This window comes from Dipodomys merriami, unplaced genomic scaffold, assembly GCF_024711535.1.
Source record: "Dipodomys merriami isolate MVZ:Mamm:240054 unplaced genomic scaffold, mDipMer1.0.p SCAF_268, whole genome shotgun sequence".
NCBI lineage: Eukaryota > Metazoa > Chordata > Mammalia > Rodentia > Heteromyidae > Dipodomys > Dipodomys merriami.
The window spans coordinates 782,501-787,878 of record NW_027204137.1 but is presented as its reverse complement, the minus strand read 5'-3'; the positions used below and the strand labels follow the sequence as shown (position 1 = coordinate 787,878).

Sequence of the window (5,378 nt, the reverse complement as noted above, 5' to 3'; positions counted from 1 at the left end):
ATAGGCACAAAAATGTAAGTTTGGCATTCTTCTTGGCCCTTAAATAACATTAAAAGATTTATGTAGGTAAGTCACGAGAAAGCTCTATGTCATTATAAAATACATATAGCCATATAATAACTACTCTATCACCCTGAAAGATACCTTGTAGAACAGCTTGTTTACACATAACACAGACACTCCTATGAACACAAAAGATGGAAAAAAACAAACAAGTTCCGGTTTACAAAAGTAATTGTCAACCTCAGAGTCAAAGCAGACACCCTGAAAACAGTACTGGAAAGAATAGGAGAAACACTAGGTCTCCTTGGCACAGGTCAAAATTTCCTTAATAGAGACCCAGAAACACAACAAATCATAGAAAGGTTGCACAAATGGGATTTCATGAAACTGCAGAGCTTGTGCATGGCAAAGGACATAACTAGCAAAATCCATAGAAAGCCCACCGATTAGGAGAAGATTAGCAATACAACAGACAAGGATCTCATATCTAAAATGTGCTTGGAACTCACAAAAATAAATCCTCCAACAACAAATCCTCAAAAAAACAACTGCGCAATAAATAAGTGGGCTAAAGACTTAAAGAGAAACTTCTCTGAAGAGGAAAGAAGATGGCCAATAGACACATGAAGAAATGCTCAACATTTCTAGCTATAAAAGAAAAGCAAATCACCAAAATTACTCAAGCTGATTTAAAATTTGGCAAAGGAGCAGGGTATAAAAATAACCATCAAAAATTAATGGCTTTTCTGTATGCCAATAATGAGAAAAGCGTGGTTGAAATCAGGAAAGCAACTCCATTCATAACAGCACCCCCAAAAAATATCTAGGAATTAATTTAACCAAAGAAGGGCAGGACCTCTATAATGAAAACTTTAAAAACCTGAAAAGGGAAATCAAAACAGAACTTACAAAGTGGTAAAACCACCCATGTTCCTGGATTGGAAAGATCAACATCGTGAAAATGGCAATACTTTCCAAGGCTTTCTACCAATTTAATGCAATACCTATAAATATTCCAACCCCTTTCTTCAACGAATTAAAGAGGCTATCCAAAAATTCATATAGAACAATAAAAAACCCAGAATAGAAAAAAATATCCTTATCATAAAGAACAGTGATGAAGGAATATCAATATCAAATTTCAAACTCTACTACAAAGCCATCGTAATTAAAACAGCTTGGTACTGGCACAAGAACGGACATCAGGAACAATGGAATAGAGTTGAAAAGGCAGAAATGAACGTACAGACATATAGCTACCTAATCTTCGATAAGGGAGCTAAAAAAATAGAATGGAAGAAAGCCTCTTAAGTAAATTGTGCTGGCAAAATTGGTTAATCACTTGTAGAAAATTAAGCTAGATCCTTATATATCAATCTGCACCAGAATCAACTCCAAATGGATCAAAGCCATCTGAGTCAAAGCAGACACTCTGATGGAATAGGATGGAATAGGAGAAACCCTAGGTTTCCTTGGCACAGGCCGAATTTTTTTTTAATGGAGACCCAGAAACACAACAAATCAAAGAAAGGTTGGACAAATGGGATTGCATGAAATTGCAGAGCTTCTACATGGCAAAGGACATAGTTAACAAGATCAATAGAAAGCCTATGGATTGGGAAAAGATCTTCACTAGCCATTAAACAGACAAGGGTCTCATATCTAAAATATACCTGTAACTCAAAAAATTAAATCTCCCAACAACCAATCCTCAAAGAAACCACTTCTCCATAAATAAGTGGGCTAAAGACTCAAAAAGAAACTTCTCTGAAGAGAAAAGAAGGATGGCCAATAGACACATGAAGAAATGCTCAACCTCCCTAGCCATAAAAGAAATGCAAATAAAAAGAACAGAAATACCATCTCACCACAGTTAGAATGGCTATAATCAAGAACTCTAATAACAACAGATGCTGGAGGGGATGTGGATAGAAGGAAAACTTACTGTATTGTTGTGGGAGTGTAAACGTGTTCAACCACTTTGGAAAGATTATGGAGGTTCTCAGAAGACTCCACATAGAGCTGCCCTATGACCCAGAACTACCACTTTTGGGCATTTACCCAAATGTTCACAAACAAGATCATACTAATGCTACCAGCAAGACTATGTTTATTGCAGAATTATTTACCATAACTATGATACGGAACCAACCCAGATACCCTTCAGTTGATGAATGGATCAAGGAAACGTGGTATATATACACAATTCCATGCCTCCATAGAATTTCTTTGTCCCATTTGTTAGGAAATGGAAAGACTTGGAACAAATTATATTAAGTGAAATAAGCCATACCCAAAGAAACATAGATCCCATGGTTTCTCTTATTTGCAATAACTAGTATATGTCTGAGAAAAGCAGAAATTTTTAGACAAGTTGATGTTAGGCGAAATGAACCCCAAGATATTTTTTTTCTTTCTTGTGATAGTTTCCAATATATTTATAAATTGATTTCTTTGTTGCTTTGTATGTACCTCCCCCATGGTATAACTCCTGTTTTCACTGCATTTGATTCTGGTATCCTGCATCTTATATATACATTTTTCTAATTTGGAGAGGGTAAGGGAAAACACAAAATGCTTAAATAGGGATACAGGTTGACCCATTGTAAAAATGCAATGTACAAGACCCTACGTTGAAAACAAACATTAGAACTTCGGAGGTGGGGAGAATACTCGTGGAGGTGGGAGAGAAGGAATGGTAGTGGAAAAACAAAGGAGGAGGCAACAATGCTTGATAGGAAATATACTTGATAGGAAATTACCTTACTCATTTAATTGTAACCCCTCTGCACAGTATTTTTTTTATAATAAAAGACATACAAAAATTAATTCAATGTATGATTATGGGCCAGTACTAGGATTTGAATTTATGGGCCTTCCACTTACTTTCACACTTCAAACTGGGATCTCTATTTGTCTTTATTTATTTATTTTTTTAAATCAGGAATGCTTCACAAATATTCAAGTCATCCTTGCACAAGGGCCATGCTAATCTCTGTATCGTTCCAATTTTTGTATATGTGCTGCCAAAGTGAGCAATCTTTAATTTTTTGTTAATCTTTTTTTCAAGGATAAATCTAATAACACTGTCCCCTAATTTTGTATAAAATAAGTTTTAGACATATATTTAATATGTAATATATTTGTGAGATATATACATACTATTTATCTGCAGGAGTTGGGCACACTGCAACAATTGAAGGCACTGATTTAATTTCACTGCTGTCATTCTATTTTAAGACTTTTTAAAATCAAAACATAGATGACCATGATATCATCGAATGTCCTGTCCAATATAGATTTGTGTGTATCAGGCAGGCTGTACCTCATGTCACACAAGAGTGCAAGAATAATAGGGTTTAGCTCATTACATAGTGGCTTATCAGGACATAGGAAATATCTCTCAATTTGGTTGAGCTGATCTCCATTGTTTGTTCTATACTATGCCTCTGCTTTGGCTCTGCAGTTTACCATTTCAAGATGATATTTTGTTCTTTTGGAGACAGATGAATGGAGAAATGTACGTGGCCTCCATGACAATTACCTGTATCTGGTTAAAATTCATACTTTCAAATGGGATATTTGTCATCCCTGTAGAATATAAATGAGGACTCCCAAGCACCAGCTATCTACTTTGCAGCCATTGTAATTTTCATGGAAGCACTATTTTATAGGGACAAAATTATGGTACCAAATACGTCCTTCAGCAACTACCCTTGGGAAATCCTTATGCTCATGCCAAAGTCATTGAACTTCACATTGCCTTTGTCATCCAACACGATGTTATTGGATTTAATGTTTCAGTCATTTTCAGTTTCATTAAAGTAATGCACAGTCCTCACAATCTGTTTGAATAAACTCCTGACTTCATTCTTGAATAGGCGGTATGATTTTCACATTTGTCTAAGGAGGTCTCTGGATGGCCAGTTCCACTACCAAGTATTTGTGCTCATCCATTTCCCTCACCTGATATGACCTGATCATGTGTGGGTGATGGAAAATCTTAATAATGTCCATCTCATTTAAACATTTTTTTGTGGGTCCTGGGGCTTGATCTCTGGGCCTGGGCACTGTCACTGAACTCTTCAGGTTATGTCTACTGCTCTACCACTTGAGCTACAGCACCACTTCCAACTCTTTCTGTTTATGTGGTGCTGAGGAATCGAACCCAGGGCCTCATTTATGTAAGGCAAACATCTACCACTGAGCCACCTTCCCTGCCTGTCCATCTTATTTTTGATTTAACAATTGTGGAAATCTCATCTTCAGGATTATTTTCACTACAACCTTATTGACTACGAGGTGGTGCTAGGCCAAATTTACATATCCATAGCTTCCATAGTCAATGATTTCCTCCTTCATGGTATATTGTTCAGGGAAAATCTCCTCCTGCCATAGCTAATGATCACCTTCAAACTGTCTTGTTCAGTGAAAATCTCCTTCTCTGAAGAGCTTGAGGATAATTCATTATGTTCTTCCATCTTTCTGCGAAGATGCCAAGGAGTAAATCTACCTAAACTTTGCTAAGAAAATAAAAACCCCAGAGCAATAACCTAAAGGAAACTGTCAATGTAGCACTCAGTCCAGCAGGTCACTAGGAACTCTCAGCAATGTAATGGACTACAGAGACCACTCACAATGGTTGCAATGGACCAATCACAGCTTGGAATGAACCCACTGGATCTTCTTGTCTTGTGCCTGGAGGACTGTTGCCAAGGTTTCCACAGGGATGTGAGGTGCAGAGAGTGATGCCACTGGTGCTGCCATGGCAGAGTTGCAGGAACTTCAAGTCTATCAGAAAGTGCATTCTGTCCTTGTTGGCTTCAAGGTCCTAGGGTTGCTCCCAAATATTTTGTCCTTGAGTAGTATCCATGTTCTTATATCTGCTCCTGCCAGAACAGTGGGCATGTGCAGGAGCATACATCAACCAGTGGCTTCTATTCACTATATGTGCAAGTCTTGGAACTTGCTCCAACAATCTAAAAACAAAGTGGAATCCTATGTATTCCTAGATGCAGGGGACACATAACGAAGAGTTCAATTGGAAACTTTTCTTGACAATAAAGAGAAAATTCAAAGAAGTTGTTAAAGTATAAGAGGTGTCCCTCTTTGTTGAATTAGAACCTTCTTGCACAACTGCTTAAAATAATATTAAAGTCCTTATTTGTTATGGACTTGATTTAGTGTTTTGGTATCATATAATAAATAATTTTTGATCTTTAAAAAGTTGTAATATCAGTATGAACTTTGGTGTGTTTTTAATGGAATCCAAGATGAGGCCCATAGCTCTTGAGTAGATCTAAAACAATATCACATTCAACAATAGCATGTGGTTGAAAGTAGGCAAGTAGTACCAGCCTACTGTAAAGTGACTA

The 5,378-nt window shown here is 36.9% G+C and overlaps 1 non-coding gene across 1 annotated transcript; it reads right to left on the bottom strand.

Moving 5' to 3' along the window:
- Positions 1–2,938: 2,938 nt before the first annotated feature.
- LOC138837253 (U6 spliceosomal RNA) lies at positions 2,939–3,042 on the bottom strand. Its single transcript, XR_011375281.1, has one exon. It is a non-coding gene; the product is annotated as a U6 spliceosomal RNA (small nuclear RNA).
- Between the last annotated feature and the right edge of the window lie 2,336 nt (positions 3,043–5,378).